Source organism: Mustela erminea, chromosome 18 (genome assembly GCF_009829155.1).
Source record: "Mustela erminea isolate mMusErm1 chromosome 18, mMusErm1.Pri, whole genome shotgun sequence".
Lineage (NCBI taxonomy): Eukaryota > Metazoa > Chordata > Mammalia > Carnivora > Mustelidae > Mustela > Mustela erminea.
The window spans coordinates 6,770,396-6,791,494 of record NC_045631.1 but is presented as its reverse complement, the minus strand read 5'-3'; positions in this window follow the sequence as shown (position 1 = coordinate 6,791,494).

Below are 21,099 nucleotides of genomic sequence, written 5' to 3'. Positions count from 1 at the left end.
TTTCCCTTCTCACATTTCCTACTGGAAATCCCTCCAGCTGGTGGGATGCTGAAATAGGTACCATTTAGCGGGCTAATGAAGTCCATATGCAATTGTTAGAAATATAATTGACACTTCAGACGTGGGACCTGCATTTTGCTTTGTACAGGTTTTCTGCTGCCCAGCGTGGCTGCCTGCTGGGAACGCTTCTGTTTTCCCAGTTCCTCTGCCCCAGCTGGAATTAAAAGGAGACGCTTGATGTGCTAATGTCAGGTTATAATAATACCTATCTGTTATGCTGATTAAATAAAATAACACTGGTAAAGCAAAGTGCCAGACGCACGGTGGGCACTCTCTAAATCGTACCATTATTTACAACCTGCCCCCTACCCAACTTTTCCAGGCTCATTTCTCAAGACTCTGTGCCTCCCCTAAGGCCCAGCCCAGCACACCTTACTGTCTATCGACACTGAAACGGCCATTGTTCCCGGCAGACATTGGATCCCTTCATGCCTCCACGACTTCCCGCATGCCTGCCACAGAGAATGTGCACCGGCCCCAGGATTTATCTCTTGAGCAATAAAGCAGAGGTAGGTGAGGGTCAGAAAAGAGTCTCCATGAACTTGGACCCTCTCTGTGATATTTAAGTCCTTTGGCTTTGGGGACAGAGTTGGCACTCCATAAATAGTCGTCAAGTGAATGAAAGCATAAAGGCAGAGGATTCAGAATGATTCTGAAACATTGTGTAAAAAAATCACCAAGGAGGCTTGCTAAAATTAGTCTCTGCAGTGTTTCCCCTTACAGATAAGGGGCACAGATGGGGGAAATTCAAGTCCCTGAGCTTTTACATGCAAATGAGTTTGTGTGCACATACACAGGCACACGCGCGCACACACACACACAAATTGATTAAATACATAAATAATATAAAAACCTATACTTTTTTAAAGAATTGAGTAACTGTGCATGATACCGTAGAGAAAGATAGCATCAGTTTTTGGTTAACAGCCTTCAATCAGTGGGAGTTTAAAATAAGACCCGAAGGATGTCTCTGTCTTCTTTCTAGTCTATGTATGGGAGAGGTTATATTCTCAGAAAGCAATGAACGCACAAACACAAACAGTAAATTATTTGTATTGAGAGACAATAATAAGGACTTTCCTTGAGTTATGTTCTATACTCACAATTCCATCAAGAATAGATAAGGATATAAAGGCGCACGTGCGTACCCCCACCTCCCCACCATCCTGCCCCGATCTTAGTAGCAAGCAAACCTCAGAGAGGTTCAATAACGACTAAATCCACAAAGCGTCAAGTCCAGACTCAACCCAAGCACTCCCCGACCCCAAACCCTGCATGCTCCAACCACAGGTCTCTACACCGTCTTCCGATGTTAAAAAGTGAGGCCATGTGTGGACAGACCCCCAATTCACTTTAAGTACTTTGATGAGATGAGTTTTTAAAGATAGTGACCCAACTCCTTTGCATTAGAGGATAACCCGATTGTGAATTGCACTTCTGTGAATTACTCTTATGCCCAGGGGAATTTTGTTCTCGAGGCAACCACAAACTGTCTACCCTGCCTGAGTGTTCTCTGTGTTCATAGGGAACGGAAAGGGAATGCTGCAGCAAGGAGCGTGTACCTTGTGCAAGGAACAGGGCAGAAGATGTAACATTGCAACATACTGTGTCTCCTTCAGTGAAACAAGAATGAGTGGAAATACTGATCTCATAAGTACAAAGAGAATAAGGTTCTTCCCCGCATTACTCCCACTCGTCACCTGATTTCCCTTCATATGAAGAGAAGCATATTTTACTGATGGAAGGCCACTTGTCAAATGTGACTAACATCTCAGGGGAGGTCCCTGAATTAAGTCCAGACCCCCTGTTGTTACCTACATGTCACGCCTGCAGGTCTATAACAGAAGAACAGAGTCTTTGCTCTGAAGTTCTTATCCCCGATCAAGTGCCAACACCCAGGAGTACAGCAGAACAATCTTAGAAACGTTTTCTAAGATTAGAATGTGTGAGGTTAGACGAACCCAACGTGAAGTCTGGGTGCAGACCAGAGACTCAGAGAGGCCATCCCCGAGCATGGGAAAAGGCACCCGGGATGCTCGGAAAGATGCTGAATCATTCTGCAACATGGCGGAAGCCTCTTTCCTGTTTCTGGTCCCAGGGAGATGGTTACTCCAACTACACATTCTCATTCATTCCAGTCTTCCCTCCCTACTGCCATGCTCCATCCCCTCACCCCCACCCCATGCTCCTATAAAGCAAGTTAATATTCCAAGATGCCAGTTTGCAGACTGGTATGGAGGAACCCCTGGAGAGAGATTTTGGGGGGGGGGTAGCCATTTGTGTTCCTCCCCCAAATCTTCCCTTCCAGCAGCTGTGGACTGGGGCCCGGAAGCTGAGTTACCAACAATTGTCCTGAAGCAAGACCAGCTTCTAAGCCTTTGGTGACCTTGCAAAGAGCAGTACTAGAGAAACCTGCTTTGTGTGCTCTCGTCAGGCCCCAGAAGCATCTGGGGAGAGTCCCTGTTACAGTTCCATCTCTCTTAAATCAGTTCCCTAAAGCCATAAGATACATATATTGTCTTACTGCCCAGGGTGGCACCTGGATGTTCTGAAGCCTGAAGTTTGGCTGCATTCCTTCTCTCTACCATCTTCCTGTCACCCGGAAGGAAGACATGTTATGGAATCTCCCCAAATACTCAGCTTCCCGGGCTTCTGTGTTCACACCTTTTAATTATTCCGTCACCCTAAACGATCTGCTATTTCAGCCTCATCATCCAAACTTTCTTCTTGATCTCTCTCTCACCTTCGCAACCTAGGATCAGGGTGAGAAACGCTCCTGTCCCTCCAGTATAAAATCGGGCTTCTTGTCAAAGCGGAACAGAACCAGGTATGATAGTCTCCTCGGTCCTCATGCCTGGTTCTCACAAAGACCATCAACTTGATTTTAATCGAAACAGATCAGTGTTGTTGGTTGTAGAAACACCTTACAATAAGCCCACAGAAGTTGGTGTACCTCCAAAATAAAAGCGGAAGTCAATGAAATGTATCTTGGTGCCCATGTACCCAAAAGCATCTTAGAACCAGCTCTCACTGGCTTACAAAAGCCAACTCTGCTCATCTTTCATCAAGACATTACCTTGGAGCTTGACAAAGGCCAGGTTGGGAGTACTTAATCATGAGGATGAGCAAAATGCTACCAACCAGGGGTTCTTAATACAGAAAGCTGGCTAAACTAGCACACCATGGCACGAACGTTCCTGAATCATCGGGTTGGCCTCTTAATAACTCTTGTCTTCCTGGAAACCTTCAGAGTCAGAACTCTGGGGCTCTGAAGACTCACAGACCTTCTCTTCCACAAATACTCCAAATGCATCAACTCTCCCCTGATTTTACCTTAACCTGCCCCATTTATTGCAAAGCCCAAGTAGAGAAAACCATAAAAATTAATAAAAGGAAGCAATCCTTGGTAACCATCAAGTGTGTCAAGGACTAGAATGTTGCCAGTTACTCCAGAAAACCTTCCACGTGTCCCATCCCGATTCTAAGCCTATCGCTCCCCTCAAAAGCATCCACCATGCTGACTGGTGTAGGAACTCCTCCCTGCATTTCTTTCCTGTATTATCACCCATATATATCTATACATTACCCCCTCCTGGCCAAGTTCTATCAAATTGATGGGCCTGTTCAATTTCTTGTCATCTACCTCATTTTTCTTCCTCTATTTCCCCTGCAGTTGCTCTGCTGAGGTACCTAAGGCTTTGACACCTGGATTTCCCCAAAGCCCTGATTTTATAGATTCTGTCCACTTAGCTTGCCCTTTGCCTTCTGTACTTCATACACTTTGGCAGCTGGAAGGAGAGGTCTGACCAGACTAAGGTTTGATACCTTTGACAAGAGGTAGGTGTTACTGTGGTTTTTAAATTTTTATTGTTTTGTTTTGTTTTATCAGAAGACAGGTTACAACTGGCCGTTCCTTCTCTTGTGGTGTTCAGCCCTGGGATTCCCAATGCCTACATCCATTAACTCAATGGAGATTGCAAGGTAGTGGTATTCTTTTTCTCTCATTTCTGGTTTTCATTAATCAGCTGGGATAGTGGCCTCCTCTAACCTACTATTTGGTGACCCAGAGGTACAGATCAAGGAGGAAAGCTAGGGTAAATGGCTGAGTCTTTTCCTTCCTTTGCCAATTTTAGAGATGAATCGATTGCCTATTTTCTTTTTTAATTAAAAGGAAAATGTAACTGTCTTATTAGTAAGTGAGGAACGGAGAGAAATTCACAGATACTAAAATAAAATACATCTTTCTCAATCCAAAAACCAGCATCATTGCTTAATGGAAAAATACCAAAAGAGTTTCTATCTAAATCAGAGATCATTTTAAAAAGGCTCGCTAATGGTGGAAATGAACATTCATTTATCCTCATTCTGGAGGTTCAGACCAATTATCATTAAACAAGAGTGGAAAGTGAGAGGTACAAATTTTGGGAAAGAGGAGATAAAAATTGTCCCCTGTAGGTGATATGAATATACATATCCTGAAACATACTAGAGGATCAACCCAAACACTGCAAGATGAGAAGAGAGTAAGTATACAGAGTAAAAAGATTCTTGTAACATACAAGTGGAAAAACAATTAGAATATATAATGGAATAAAATGCTCCATTTTCAAAAGCAGAAATAAGTAAATAAAGCACACAGGAATACACTTAGGAAAATGCAACCTTTCTATGAAGGAAAATTTTTTTTTAAAAAAAGATTTCATTTATTTATTTGACAGAGAGATCACAAGTAGGCAGAGAGGCAGGCAGAGAGAGGAGGAAGCAGGCTCCCTGCTGAGCTGAGAGCCTGATGAGGGGCTCGATCCCTGGACCCTGGGATCATGACTAAGCCAAAGGCAGAGGCTTAACCTACTGAGCCCTGGAAAATTTTAACACGATCCTGTGGGACACAAAAGATGTCTTGAACAAGTGAAGCCATCCCATGTTCCAGCTGGGAATAGCCAATGTCATAATGATTCTTAATTCAATCTAATTTATCTATACCTTTACTACAGCCCCAACATGAACAGGATCTATGCAAGAACTAGACAATCTGATTCAACAGTTAACCTATGCAAAACAAAACAAGCAAGGGGAGTGAGGAAATTTCTGGAAAGGAATACTAAGGCTGCAGTTAGCAGGCAGCAGGCAGCAGGCAGCAGGGGAGCGAGCTGTGGCCGCACTAAGTATTAAAACATAAGCTTCACTATTTAAACCAATGTTTTCAATGAGTAAAGTCTGTGAATAAACTTCACAGAAGAGGAAATACAAATGACTCTCAAAATGTGAAAACACTTTCAGCTTTATTCACTGAAGTGAAATTTAAAACATCACAGAATATTTCCATTCTATTTACATATCTTTTTAAAAAAGATTTTATTTATTTATTTGACAGACAGAGATCACAAGTAGGCAGAGAGGCAGGCAGAGAGAGGGAGGGAAGCAGGCTCCCCCCTGCGCAGAGAGCCCGATTCGGGGCTTGATCCCAGGACCCCGAGACCATGACCTAAGCCAAAGGCAGAGGCCTAACCCATTGAACCACCCAGGCGCCCTCTATTTACATATATAAATGTTTTGGGTAGGACGCCTAGAAGCACAGCCTGAGATGGGCAGCGTCTCATGATGGTGATTTGGGGAGGAAGTGCTCTCAGGAGAAAGGGAGTCAGGAGAGAGGATGGGTCAGAGGAAGAGTGCCAAACGAGGACATGGTCTCAGCTTCAGACTGGCTTCTGCCTGGTCCCCCACAGCACCCGGGAGCATAAGTCTCATCTCAAGGCAAGAAGGTGCTCCTTCTTGTCCCATGTTAACCAGTCAGTTACTTCTGGCTGCCTCTCCTCTCGGCCCCCCAGGGGAAGGAAAAAGGACACAGTCCCCTGGATCATGATGCTCCCTCGACTGAGGAAGGTCCCTGGAGAAAGGGCTGGTGGGAGCCATGAGGAGTCACCCCTCCTCCCCATCCCACATGAGCTAATGACAGGGGACAACTGGCCTAGAGAAAGGGACCTGGGCAGGGTATCCACCTGCAGCCCCTACAGCCTTTGTAGTCCAGCCTTTGCCCATCACATGGTATATAAAAGGCATTTGAGGAACAACGAAAGAATTACAAACACCAAACACACTTAGACGATTGACTGGCAAATGTTTGCCATCTGGAAGGCAGGCAGAGTCCAGGCTACAGAGTTCAATGGACAATTTTAGAGCCCCCTCAGCCTCTGTGTCATGGGGAGGTATCTAACTGCAGCCTAAGTGTTCTCTTCTGTAAAACATACAGAATTGTTCTGAAGCCCACCTTATAGGCTAGAAGCAAGGATTAAAAGAGACCATCTATCGATATTTAAATCCATTTAACAAACCTAGCAAGCTTGTGCTAATTGTTCCTTTGCTGCTGCCTGATCCAACAAAGTTTGAGATTTTACCAAAAAAAAGAAAAAAAAAAGCGTAACTACTAAATAAAGTCCATACCTAACTTAATATTGCTCTAGCCCCAGAGCTGGTGTTTTTCACTCCAAAATGTCTTAACTTCCTGCCTTATCCCCTTGCACCTGTGAACCCAGAAACACACTCCATTCATATAAAATAAACGAAGTCTACTCATTAAGTATTGGAAAAATAGCATGTTCCAACATCACTTACGGCCTGGACTTTATTTTAAAGGGAATTTGGAGGTGCTAAAGTTCTTCCTCTTAGAAAGCTTGGAAAATATATTAATAAAATTACACACTGATAATCTCCTCGATACGAAAGCATCGCATATACACTGCAAACATTTAGAAAACACAGATTAGCAAAATAAAGAAAGCAAAAGTAATCCAAATCCCATCACATGTAAACACTCAATCTTACTATTTGTGCCTGTCTTTCTGGACCTTAAGTGCATAAATATTTATCACTAGATTATATGACTACCAATCAAATCCACAAAGATTATAATGTTTTATAACTTTCATTCGTCGCTTCAGAGGATAGCAAGTCTTTCTAGGTCATTCAAAGTTATCAAATCTCCTTTAAGAGGCACAGAAAACCAAAATACTAGCTACAGATACAAATACAGATATGGTTACGGACCTCTATATGAAGAAATACATGTATAAATGTATACATACAAAATATATATATAATCTTATGTAACACACAAATGGAGAGAAATCTGTTTATATAGACTATGTAAAACACAGGCTTTATTTTTAAATAATCAGATCCATTCATCTTTTCCTGCTTTTGTGTTTGCCACAGTGACTCAAGTTCTATGTGTATTTTAAAATATGGAATGGCTGTAGCTTTTGAAGATATATTTTAAATCCATTTAACAACTGCTTTTGGCACCTGCTGGGTGAAAAGTATTATAGGTGTTACCAAGATGAATAAGAAACACATGCTGCCTGATTCTCCCGGTCAACTCTGAGAGACAGGTGTGGGCACCAATAATTACACGAGCGATAAAATGTTACAGTTACAACACCAAATGCTAAAAGCACAAAGAGAAGAAAGAGATCCTAACTTCTGGAGGGAAGAGGGAAGGATCAAGAAAGCTGTCACAGAGGAAATGGCTTCGCCCCCACGTTTGCTGGGTGGAGAATGGGTGGAGAACTATTTGGGCTGAGGGAAAAAGAAAGCAAAGAGGGCAGTGGAATCAGAATCCCGGCAAGCAGGCAACAGAGGCATCCTCTAGCTCATTCCAAACACGACCACAAAGCAAAGAATTCCCTGAATTGTGCCCCAAGAGGAGACCCCAGTTGGGCAACAACCTTTCGCGACATCTTGGGAGACCGTACTGCCAAGGGGTGGCAGATCCCCCCCTTGGAAGCCGGCTGGGTCCTCTGACTCTATAGCTTCTCTTTGGACTGAAAAGGTTCGGAGTCAGGTCCCCTCTTGATTGCTCCTCAAGCAACTGTGCAAACCGACGTAGGGATATGGGTGGATGACCTCCCCACCCCTCCCCCTCACGAGAAGAGCTGGACGGAAATGGGCTTGCTGGAATTCTCAGGCCGTTCCTAAGTTCGGAGGGCAGCTCAATCCCCTATTAGAGACCCAATCTGTTGTGAGGGAAATCATGTTATTATTGCCTCTTGAATGTCAGTTGGCAGGCTCCGTCTCTGCCTAATGGCCGTAATTAGACAAACAGCCTTCTGAGCACAGCCCATATGGTAGCTGCGTATGGCACTTCCAGTTGTTGTAATAACACAACAGCCAGGCAAGAAGCACAGCAGAAGCGCACCTCTAACCCGCAAGTGACCTGCTCATTAGCAGCTGTGTGGGGTTAACGGAAAGAGCACCTCATCTCGGGTGGTGTGTTATTAAGGCCAACACTGACCCCGGTAAATGGGAAAATGTATGCCAGGAGGAGCTTACTCACTCCCCGGCTTGTGTTGGTCCAACAAATGAGAAAAGCACGCACTCGACAGAGCGAGCCTGCAAAATTCATAAAACACCGAGAAGAGGGAAGCTGGTGTCTCTTTCCCACCCCTGTCCCCATCCCCTCCCCGAATCACGGCTACAGAATTCATCTTCGGGCTTGGAGACTGGGGCTTCATGGATCCTGACTCTCCACCCAGGCTCCCATGCCGTCTTCTCCCATACCGTTGGGTTCTTTCACTGAGGTTTTCCCAAAAGCTTCTTTCTGTTCCCCATGCAGAAGTTTTGTTTGGTGGGCCGGCTTCGCTTGGAAGGCTGTTTGTATAATTACGCTATTACTGAGAGCCATAAAGAAAAGGAAAAGACCTCCTAACACTTCCCTTCCTCCCGTCCAATGGCTCCAAAGACCCACTCAGTATCTCCTTTGGTCTCAGTCCCTTCTAACGCAGATGCTCCTCTCACCAAACATTTGAATGTTGTGCTTAATAACTGTCATTTGCAAAGGTCATTGACAAACAAATGTATCAGGCAAAACAAACAGAGCACTCATGGGTCCTAAGGGCTCCACACGGAGCCTCTGCTTCCCACACTTCTGTTTTTAATGTTTGTCTCATATTCTTTGTTCCTCTTACTACTTGTTCCTAAAAATGTTAAACTCCTTTCTCCCTTCTTTTGTACAACTTACATCACTCCCAATGTCACAATGCATATGGGTATCAAATTCAATGATTTTTTAGCCATAAAAACAAACACCTGGGGCACCGGGGTGGCTCAGTTGGTTAAACATCTGCCTTCGCCTTCGGCCCAGGTCACAATCCCAGGTCCTAGGATTGAGTCCTGAATGGGGCTCCTTGCTCAGCAGGGAGCCTGCTTCTCCCTCTGCTTGACACACCCCCTGCTTGTGCACTCTTTCTTTCCCTCTCTCTCCCTCTCTGAAAAATAGTATAATCCTAAAAAATAAGTAAATAAATGGGGAAAAAGCCCACTTATTGGGTACACAAGTAATTTAATCTAGATGACATGATTATTGATATTTATTAGACTATGACCGTTTACAGTGCTGTGCTAAACACCTTACACAGATAATGTCATTCTATTCTCACCGTAACTGGACTGAGCATGTTCCATTATGAGCACCTTAGGGATGAGAGAATGGGGCTCGGATTTAACAAAATAAAGTCTGAAAGCTTCCAGAAGAGGAGAAGAAATCGTATCTTCTGATTTCTCATGAATACCACTGGCCATTAGAAGACATTGCCTGCAGGGGCACCTGGGTGGCTCAGTCAGTTAAGTGTCCAACTCTTGATCTCTGAGTTGAGATCTCTGAGGTCATGAGTTGAAGCCCTGCACTGGGCCCCAGCACGGAGCTTACTTTAAGAGAAAAAAAAAAGAAGAAGAGGAAAGAAAAAGGCATTGCCTTCAAAGTTCTGACTTTAAAAGTTCAAAGACTTTTTTAAAATGGTCTTTATTTTAGAATACCTGTCATTTGACAGAACAATTGAGAAAATATTATAGAGAGTTCCCATAAATTGAAGACCTGGCCTCCTCTATTACTAGCATACCTTACAATCCTTTTTTTTTTTTTTTTTTTTTTTTGAGAGAGAAAGAGAGAGAGAGAGAGAAGTGTGCAGGAGTGGGGGGAAAGGGAGACAGAATTTTAAGCAGACTTCACACTCAGTGTGGAACCTGACAAGGAGCTTCATGTCACCACCCTGAGCTGAAATCCAGAGTCAGATGCCTGACTATGCCACCTAGGCACCCAATATCTTCCAATCTTCTATCAACATGGTACATTCACTACACTGAATGAACCAGTATTGATACATACATACTCAGATTTCCTTAGTGTCTACCTAATGAATGTCCTTTGTTCCAGAATCCCATCCAGGTTATAACATCACATTCACTCATCACGTCTCCTTGGGCTCCTTTTCACTGCGACACGTTCTCAGACTTGCCTTGTTTTTGAGAATCTTGACAGTTTTGAGGAGTAGTGGTCAGATTTTTTGCAGTGTCCCTCTAGTGGAACCTGTTTGCTGTTTTTTTCATGGTTAAACTAGGGTTCTGGATTTGGGAGAGGAAGATCACAGAAGTGCCAATCTCATGGCATCAAGGGTAAATACCATCAATATGATTTATCACTATTGATGCTGCTCTTGGCCAACTAGCTCAGGTAGACGGTGGTCATATTTTTCCAGGATAAAGTTACTCTTTTTTGTTTCCCTTTCAATACTGTGCGATGCACGGCTGACACTTAAGGACCGGATATTTATGATCCGGCTCTATAAAAACAGGGTATTTATATAAGTTATATGGAACATTTCTGTATGGAGTCTTTGTCTCTTCCTCTCCTTTAGTTAATCACGTATTTATATCACTAGAGACACATGGACATTTACTTTATACTTCGCCATTTTTTAAAAGTAGGCTTCATGACCAATGTGGGCCTTGAACTCATGACCCGAAGATCAAGGGTTGCGTGCTCTACCAACTGAGCCAGTCAGACACCTCAATTTCTTTTATGCTTTGGGTTGTAATCCAATATTACTTGATTTGGGGGGGGGGGGCTCAAATTGTTCCAGCTTTAACCAAAGGAGCTCCTTCAATTTTCTCTGCTGTAACTATGTCATAATCCCCTCAATGCATATTGGCGATATTTGTGGGTTTTGTTTCGGTTTTGGTTTTGTTTGGAGCACCTCCTAACTTCCTGTCACTACATGATGTTTCAAGTTCATCTTGCATTTTTTCTGCACCAGTCCTAGACTCGGTCATTTCTCCAAAGAGCCTTGCCTCTGTTAAGGAAATGGTATTAGGAACAAAGATCTAAGTGCTAGGTATGCTCATACCTTCTGAGGTGTTCATCACTTCTAGGTTCTCAAAGCTGAGAAAACAAGGAAATATATGCGTGTATACTAACAAGTGAATGCACACAGATTTAGAAGTACTTCTATATGGAAGCATCTGGGTCTCTATTTAGCTAAACATGAGCTCACACTGATATCTCTCATCATCTGTCTTTTCATCTATCTTTCATTCTTTATTTGATAGTTTTCTCCCCGTTCTCTGATCTCTTTTCTAGTTACTTTCCTTAGTAAGTGGACTCCACTCCCACTCCCACATAGATTATTCTCAGTTTCCTCCTCTTGCCTCTTAGTAAACAATCATGACCACAGAGACAAACCTGGCTCCCACCATTTCCTGTTCGTTTATTTAACTGGCCGACTCCAGGATACATGTCTACAGTATCAGAATTGTTGACTCATACCCCCGTGGGAAACAACTTTATCATCTGGAGTATGGTACTCACGTGCAGTTCCCTTTGTCTCTAGAATTTCAGATTCCAGTCATTCCCAGAGTTACTGAGATCAGGACATTTTCCTCTAGTTGGATTGTTATAGTTTGCATGCATGAACTTCACTCTGTATTGTTACGTTCCATGATTCTGCCAAACGCATACCATCTTGTCTCCACCATTACAGTATCATACCAAATAATTTCAACCAGCCTAAAGGATCTCTTGTACTTGACCTATTTGATCTCCCCACCTTTCAGTCCTCTGACACAGATCAGAAATGATAGGGGTAGACAGAACAAAGAAAGCAGATTAAGAGTCTATTCTATGCAGCTCAATGTCTTACTAAGGAAAACTACTTGAAAAGAGATCAGAGAATGGAGAGAAAATTATCAAATAAAGAATGAAAGACAGATGAAAAAACACAAAATTCTTCAGAATAAAAAGACTATAATGTAATGATCAAGATAAATGACAGCAGACCACATCCAGAAGATTTTCATGACACCGGGACAGTGTGGATATCTCACAGTTTACATATAATGTTATCTTTGGGTTTAGGGTTTTTGGTAGGTATTCTTGATGAAGTCCAAGAAGCTCTCTATTCCTTTTTGCCAAAAATTTGTATCCGAGTAGGTACTGGATTTTGTTAAATCCCTTTTTCTGCCATTGACATGATCAGATGACTTCTCTTCTTCAGCTGGTTCCTGTGGCAGATTACATTATCTTTTAATGTTGAATCAGCTCTGCATGCCTGGAGTAAAGCCCACTTGGTTGGAGGGTGTATGTCTCTCTAAACACTGCCAGGTCCAGTTTGCTAAATTTTTAGCTGAGGATCTTCCCATCTATGTTTTATTATTTGAATTCTGCTATAAAAATAAAAATTACCACAAAAGTATTGGCACCAACACAATACACATGTATTATCTTACAGTTCTGGAAAAAGTCAGAAGTGTGAAGTGAGCCGTACAGGCTAGCATCAAGCTGTCAGCAGAACTCCAATCCTTCTGAAAACTTTGGGCGCAATCCACTTCTTTGCCTTTTTTAGCTTCCAGAGACCCACTGAATTCCTTGGCCAGTGGCCCCTCTCCTCCTGTCTTCAGGGACTATCACTCTAACCTCGTCCTGCCACATACCTCCTCTCTCACTCTGAACACTACTGCCTCCCTCTTACAGGGTTACACTCAGTTACACTGTGGTTATATTGGGACCACCCAGTTCATCCAGGGTAATCTCCTATCTCAAGGTCCTTAACTTATTAACACCTGCAAAGTATTTTTTGCCAGGTGAGGTAGCATAATCACAGATTCCAGGAATTAGACTGTGGGGAGGGACATAATTCTGTCTACCATAGGTTCATGAGAGACACTGCTCTGTAGTTTTTCTTCTAATGCTTTTACATGGATTTGGTATGAAGGTAATTCTGGACTCAGAGCCTAAGTTAGGAATTGTTACACCTCTTCCTATTTTCTATTAGGGATTGCAGAGAACTGGCATTATTTCTTCCCTCCTTTTTCTTGCCGAAGTCCCCAGTGAAACCATCGAAGCCTAGTGTTTTCTTTTCTGTAAGGTTATAAATTATTGATTTAATTTTTAAGTAGCCACAGTCCTATTGAAATTATCTACCTTTGCATGTGCTTAACTAATTGAGCCAGGATAAGCATTTGATTCTTGATTTCAGCTCAGGTCATGGTCTCAGAGTCATGGGATCAAGCCCCATGTTGGGCTCCGAATTCTGCAGGGAGCCTGCTTGAGATTCCGTCACTCTTCCTCTCCCTCTGCCCCTCCCCCCACTCGTATGCTCTCGATCACTCTTCTCTCTCTAAAATAAATAAACAAATCTTTAAATTATCTACCTTTCCTTGCATGAGTTTTGATAATGTATGTTTCAAGGAATTTATTTCCTCTATATTCTCAAACCTGTGAAATAGAGTTGTTCATACTACTTTTTATTAGTTTTCAATGCTCCCATAATCAATAGCAATGGACTTTATTTTACTTGCATATTTGACAGAGAGAGAGATAACAAGTAGGCAGAGAGGCAGCCAGAAAGAGAGGGGGAAGCAGGTTCCCTGCTGAGCAGAGAGTCTGACTCGTGGCTCGATCCCAGGACCCTGAGATTATGACCTGAGCCCAAGGAAGAGGCTTAACCCACTGAGCCACCCAGGTGCCCCAGCAATGACCTTTCTTTCATTTCTGCTATTAGTGATATGTTTTCTATCTTATTTTTTTGGTTATCCTTGGCAAGACGTTTATAATTTTATCGATTTTTGTAAAGAACTAATTTGGTTTTATTGATTTTCATTGTTTTTCTGCTTTTAAATTCATTGATTTCTGCTCTAGTGCTTATTTCCTTTCTTCTGTTTGCTTTAGTCTTATATCATTCTTCAGTCTCTAGATTCCTAAAGTGGAAGTTTAGATTATTAATTTTAGATTCTTCTGATTCTTAGTACATGTATTTAATGTTATTAAATTGCCCCCCCAAAGAACTGTTTTCAGTAAATTCCACAAATTTTGACAAGTTGTATGTTCAATTTCATTTATTTATTTCAAAATATCTTTTAATTTCTCTGGAGAGTTTTTCCTTGGCTCATTGTTATTTAGAAGTGTTCAAATATTTGAATTTAATGTTCAAATATTTGGGGATCTTTCCCCTGTCTTTGTTATTGATTTTTAGTTTCATTCCATTATGATCTGAGAAAAATACATGGCATAATTTCTTTCCTTTTTTTTTTTTAGATTTAGATTTGGACAGAAAGAGAGACACAGCAAGAGAGGGAACACAAGCAGGGGGAGTGGGAGGGAGAAAGAGGCTCCCTGCAGAGCTGGGAGCCTGATGTGGGGCTTGATCCAGGACCATGGGATCACAAACTGAGCCGAAGGTAGACGCTTAACCAACTGAGCCACCCAGGCACCCCACAGCATAATTTCTACTCTTTTCAAAATTTCAAACTATGTTTTGTAGCCCGGAATTTGGTCTATTTTGATGACTGTTCCATGCAAACTTGAGAAGAATTTCTATTCTGCCATTGTTGGGTTGAGTTCTCTATCGATGTCAATTACATCAAGATGATGGATGGTGCTGTTTGTTCAATTATACCCTTATTGATTTTTTTTTTAAAACCAGGATCCCCAGTGCATCGATTTCTGAAAGGGGAATGTTACGTCCCCAGCTATCATAGTAGAGTTACCTGTTTTCTCCTTCCAGTCTCTCAGTTTCTGCTTCACAAATTCTGGTGGGTCTGTTGTTAGGTTAAGATTATTATGTCTTCTGGGAGAACTGGCTCCTTCACTGTCATGGAACCCTCTTTAGCCTGATAATTCTTCTTTTCCAGAAATCTGTCTTATCTGAAATCAATATAGTTACTCCAGTTTTGATTAGTGTTACCAGGACATAGTTTTCTCCATCTCTTTACTTTTAATCTGAGTCGTTAAAGTGGGTCTCTAATAGACAACACATAGTTGGGTCCTGTTTTTATTTTTAATCTACTCTGTCAATCTCTATCTTCTAATTACTATATTCCAATCATTCACATTTAATGTGATTACTGAAATGTTACCATGTTTGTAACTATTTTCTATTCATTGAATTATTTCTTTTGTTCTTTTTTCCCCTCTGCTTTCTTTGGTTTTAATAAATACTTTGTTATAATTCCATTGTATCTCTTCCCCTACTGTATCAATATACTTCTCTTAACAAAAATTTTAGTGGTTGATCTAGAGTTTGCAATATACATTTACAACTAATCTAAGCCCACCTTAAATGATATTATGTTACTTCATGTGTAGTACAGGTAACTTGTAACAGAGTATTTGCAATTCCTATCTCATCCATTATGATAGGCTGTCATTCATTTTACTTACCCATAGGCTATAATTGCCCAATAAGCTGTCATAATTATTGCTTTCAATCAAGTTAACTTTAGATAAATTTAGAATTTAAAAATAAGGGTTATTATTTTGCCTTCATTTACATCTTCTCTGATATTCTTCCTTTCTTTATGAGATCCAAGTTTCTGACCATATTTTTGTTCTGTCTTCAATTATTTAACTTTTGCAGGGGGGCAGAGTAGTTCCAGGGATGATAAAAAAAAAAATCCCTCAGTTTTCTCTTTAAAAATCTTTATTTCTCCTTAATTTTTGAAAAATAATCTCTGGGTATAGAATTCTAGGTTAGTAGATTTTTTTTTCTTTCAACACTTGAAACATTTCATTCCATCGTTTTTTGGTTTTGTTTTGCTTAGATGAAAAGAAGTCTACCACAATTCTTGTTTTTGTTCCTCTATAGGTAAGGTTTTGTTTGTTTGTTTGTTTGTTTTTCTTGTTTTTTTTTTCCTCCTCTCTGGGTTTTTGCAAGGTTTCTTTTGTTTTTGTTTTTTTTTAAACTTTTGGTTTTTTCAGATTTGGGGTAGTCTGCTTTGAGATCTCAGTTTCCTAATGGCCCCCCAAAAGTCATGATTTTCAGTGTGTTCAACTCTTGTTATAAGTACAAGCTAATTTCTAAGCTTTTAAAGTTTGGAGTTGAAATCAGAACACCAGACCATTTATTTTGAACCTATATTCAACATTCAAGCAAACCATCAGTCAAGTTTCAGAGCAAAATACAGACATTTTTAGGGGCACCTGAGTGGCTTAGTCAGTTAAGCAGCTGACTCTTGATTTCAGATCAGGTCATGATCTCAGGGTTCTGAGACTGAGCCCTGAGTCAGGCTCTGTGCTCAGTAGGGAGTCTTCTTGAGAGAATTTTCCTTACTCTCTCTCTCTGCTCCTCTCCCCCCTTATGCATTCTTGCTCTCTCTAAAATTTTTTTATGAAGACATTTTTAGATGTGGATGGACTCAGAAACACCCAATAATTGAGATCATTAATGAAATGATATAGAAAATTCAGAAACAAATAAAATATTGGAAGCTGTCAGATCTAGGATATAGTGGGTTTACCCTAGGAAGCAGAGATACGAAATCTTGGGATGACTGACACCTGGAGAGTAACTGGTCCACGTGGAGCAGAAGATTCCAGGGTCTCCAAAGAATGGCTATGAAGGAAGTAGATCCCATGCAGATATGACCGATAGGCTAGATAATTCGAGAAAATCGTAAGGACACACCATTCTCTTGTCAACAAGAGGAAATCAAGGCAATTGGCAATCCTGGTGCAGGACTGGGAACTGTATAAAAAAGTCATGGTTGATTTCTGGTTCCAGTAATAACCTGACTAACCAAGCAGCAACAAAATACCTTAAAATGATCATTTTACATGTGTTGCTGAGCTGGCAAGAAAATAAGGAAAATCCTCAGAGGCCAATTACAGAGCTAATGCATGAATCCAGTGAAATGAGCTCTGAAGCTGCTGACTGCCCAAAGGGCATCCACATTACTCTGTTACCCAAATATTCACTTTTTACAATTGCCCAGGGAAAAGAGACTAGGTCTAGGAATGTGTTTCTTTCTTACAAAATGTCCCTTACCTAACAAAGAGTTGGTACAAAAATTCCTGTGGGTCTGAGACATCTTCAGTGAAATGGAATCCGGAAAACCAAAGCACCAAACAGACAAACAAACAAAAACAACTGAATTCAACCCCACAAAAGGAGAGACAGAAGCAAAGTACCTATCATTACCTTGTCTCTGGGTGAAAAGAAAAAATAACTTGTTTCATAATTTGCAGTGATGGACTGGCTTTTACATGGATTTGAGGTCTGGATCAATGCTGTGGGAATATTCTAAAAACAAGCAAAGTAAATAATAAATATACTAAAAAATCAGTTGAAAGTGATTCCAGGAATTTATAATGCCTCCAGGAAAGATCAAACACAATCTTTTTCAGAGAAACTGCCCTACATGTAGACCTCAAAGAATTCTCACTATCCTACTGATAAATTTCCAATAAATATGAGCTCGCAATAAAAGCAAAACAAAACAAAGACCTAAAGACAAAACATACAAGGAGAAAGAAATCATAACTGAGAACAAGCCAATAAAACAGAGCAGAAAAGACTCCAGAAATTGTTTTTATTAGATACAAAATATGTGGAAGAATGTTTAAAATGATTGCAGAAATCAGATGGAATTTTTAAAAGTATAAGTAAGGAACAAAAGAGTAATAACAATGAGCAGATGAAGGTTAATAAAAAGAATCGGCTAGAACTTACATAAGTGGGGGGGGGGGGCCCAACCCTGATTTGTTACTTGATTGTGAACTGAGAGAGCTGTTTTACTAAAGGTCTATAAACTTTGGGTGCAGGAATTTTTGCCATGAGACATGCCAAATTAAGTTTAATGGGAGACTTGGTGGTAGCAGTGGAAACAGTATGCAAAACACCTAGTCAGCACATTCAGAAGAGCGGGGTTTGGTTTGAGCCAAGATTCTAAGGAGTTGCCAGGGTCATTGACCTGGTATATTATTTTATTTTAGGGCTCTTTTGGCTAAAGCAGTGGCAACTCCCTTACTCCAGCTCCAACATTCCACCAACTGATGACACCCCCAACCTCCCAATCCCATGGCTTCCACCATCTCTTCCCAGGTTGCTTTCCTGACCTGCATTGCCAACTCACTTGAGGCCTCTCAAGTTCACTAACGCCCACCAGTTCTCTCTCAGTGATGTCTCCTATCTCAGTGACATGACCTCCTCCAGTTGTTCCAGTCAGAAAGTTCAATCTTCCTTGTGTCCTCTAGTCCCCCAACCCTAACCCCTCCTAAAGTAAATCACTCCAATATTATCAATTATACTCTGCTTGAAAGAAGAGATGCAAAACTCAATCATGTCTTTCTTTTTCATTCTCATGGACACAGGTGGGGCTTGATCTCAGGACCCTGAGATCATGACCTGAGTCGAAGGCAGACACCTAACAGACTGAGCAGCTCAGGCACCCCTCGGCATTTTTAAATTTCTAATTTGTTGTGGTTTCTTTTCTCTTTTTAAATAATCACTTTAGGGGCGCCTGGATGGCTCAGTGGGTTAAGCCGCTGCCTTCGGCTCAGGTCATGATCTCAGGGTCCTGGGATCAAGTCCCGAATCGGGCTCTCTGCTCAGCAGGGAGCCTGCTTCCTCCTTCTCTCTGCCTGCCTCTCTGCCTACTTGTAATCTCTCTCTGTCAAATAAATAAATAAATATTAAAATAAATAAATAAATAAATAATCACTTTAGTACCTAATTTTGTATTTTTAAGTTCATATTATTTTACCCTTAAAAAGAGACTCCCAAATTATAAATGCACCAGCCCCGAAAAACCTGGACACACCACTGCTGTTATCAGAGGGACCATTTCCAAATAAAAACTTAAGTCACCCCCCCTTTCCCCCAGGATAAAAATCCAAATTCCATAGCATACTATCTAATGTCTCATAATTGCACTCTGTCATCCATTCCACTGCCCCAAGACTGTCTCTATATTCTAGACACTATCCTGCTTAGGGCTGGCAAAACGGCAGTGTGCCTTCCGACCGTCCATCTGTCCATTCACTAGGCACATTCAGGTTGGCATTCCTTCCCCTCACTCTTCTCCTCATCATGAACCACCCCGATTAACCAATCTCCAAGCAGTGCTCTCCTCAATGTTCTTCCCCATGACACATTCTCCTTACGTGTCGTAACTTTTACCGCATTCGTCAACATTGTACTTATTTGGTTTTACTTCTGTTTTCGTGTTTTGTATTTTACTCAAGAGATTCCAAAACTCTCTGAGAGCAGAGATCATAGCCTTCTTAACTAGTGTATAAACCTAGCAAATAGGGGCGCCTGGGTGGCTCAGTTGGTTAAGCACTGCCTTCAGCTCAGGTCATGATCCCAGGTTGCTGGGATCGAGCCCTAAATCAGGCTCCTTGCTCAAGGGGATGTCTGCTTCTCCCCCTGCTTGTGCCCACTCTCTCTCTCTCTCTCTGCAAATATATATATCTATATTTAAATCCTAGCATATAGTAGGTGCTCAGTATGTATTTATTGAGCAAATGAAAAGTAAAATTGTAGCAGTGAGAAAGATAGCATACAATGAACTGGAGTCAAATGGGGTTTATTTCAGGAGTTTCTGAGCAGAAGGTGAAGATAATAGCCTAAATAACCAGTGGGCCAAGTCTTGGTGACTTTACTGCATCCCCAGGGATATTAAAGAATCACCTGGGGAAATACTATTTACACTCTTCAGTAGAAATATCTATGTGCCAGCGCACACACTGAAGAAGATAGGAACCTAGACATGGGAATAAAGAAGACGGACAAATGGAAAGGAAGGGAGGGAGGGACGGAGATTATTATAGACAAGAAGAAAACTTAGGCAGCTACTCAAGCAAAATGACTTATTTCTTAAGTATAAATCATGTGGATTTCTAAGAGCCAACCCCACTAAACATGCACCTATTTATATATATAAAAATCAGATTTCTGTGATTTACATATTTATATATTTTATTCATATATATTTATATTATTTCTATGATTTATGATTTTTATATTAAATATTTATATATATAAATGGTTGTCATTAATGTAAAACTCTGAAAAAGAGAGACTATGGGACAAATGGACCAATATAAGAAGCATACTATTGTCTATTGGAATACACAGAAGTTTCAGTTTTGATTCTAGGGGCGCCTGGGTGGCTCAGTCAATTAAGTATCCAACTCTTGACTTTGGCTCAGGTCACAATCTCAGGGTCATGACTCCTCCTCACTGAGGAGTCTGCTGGAGATTCTCCCTCTCCTTCTGTCCCCCACCCCACTTATGCACATGCTTGCACACACTCTCCCTCTCCAATAAATAAATCTTAAAAAAAAAAAAAAAGTTTCATTTGCAAATATCTTCTCCCATTCTGTGGGTTGCCTCTTAGTTTTGTTGACTGTTTCCTTTGCTGTGCAAAAGCTTTTTATCTTGATGAAGTCCCAATAGTTCATTTTTGGCTTTGTTTCCCTTGCCCTTGGAGATATGTTTTGAAAGAAGTTGGTGGGGGGGGGTAAGTGGGGTAATAGGATGATGGGTACTAGGGAGGGCATGTGTGGTGATGAGCACTGGGTGTTACATTTAGCTAATGAACACTGAACACCACATCAAAAACTACTGAACATAATACAAAAAAAAAAAGTTTGTTTTAATTCTGTCATTCCCTCTAGAGCCTTAGAAAATTCCACCTGTTATGCCACTCTATAGTCAAAATCTCTTAACACAGCCAAAACCTTAAACAGATGTGGTCTGCACTGATCACTAGCCATAGTAAAAGTTTTCTTAGAAAAACCTGCTAAATCTTCAAATCTGAAAAGAACAGCCAGCTGCTATTCTAGAATCTTCGAATCCGCATGTAAAAAGGACCACAAGAAGTTACCAGGTTCATTTCCCTTCCTACAAAAGTACACAATTCCCAGATTCTTGGCAATTTTGCCTCAGCCCTAATGACTTCCAAAAAAGCTCATGCAGTCTTGCTTGGTAG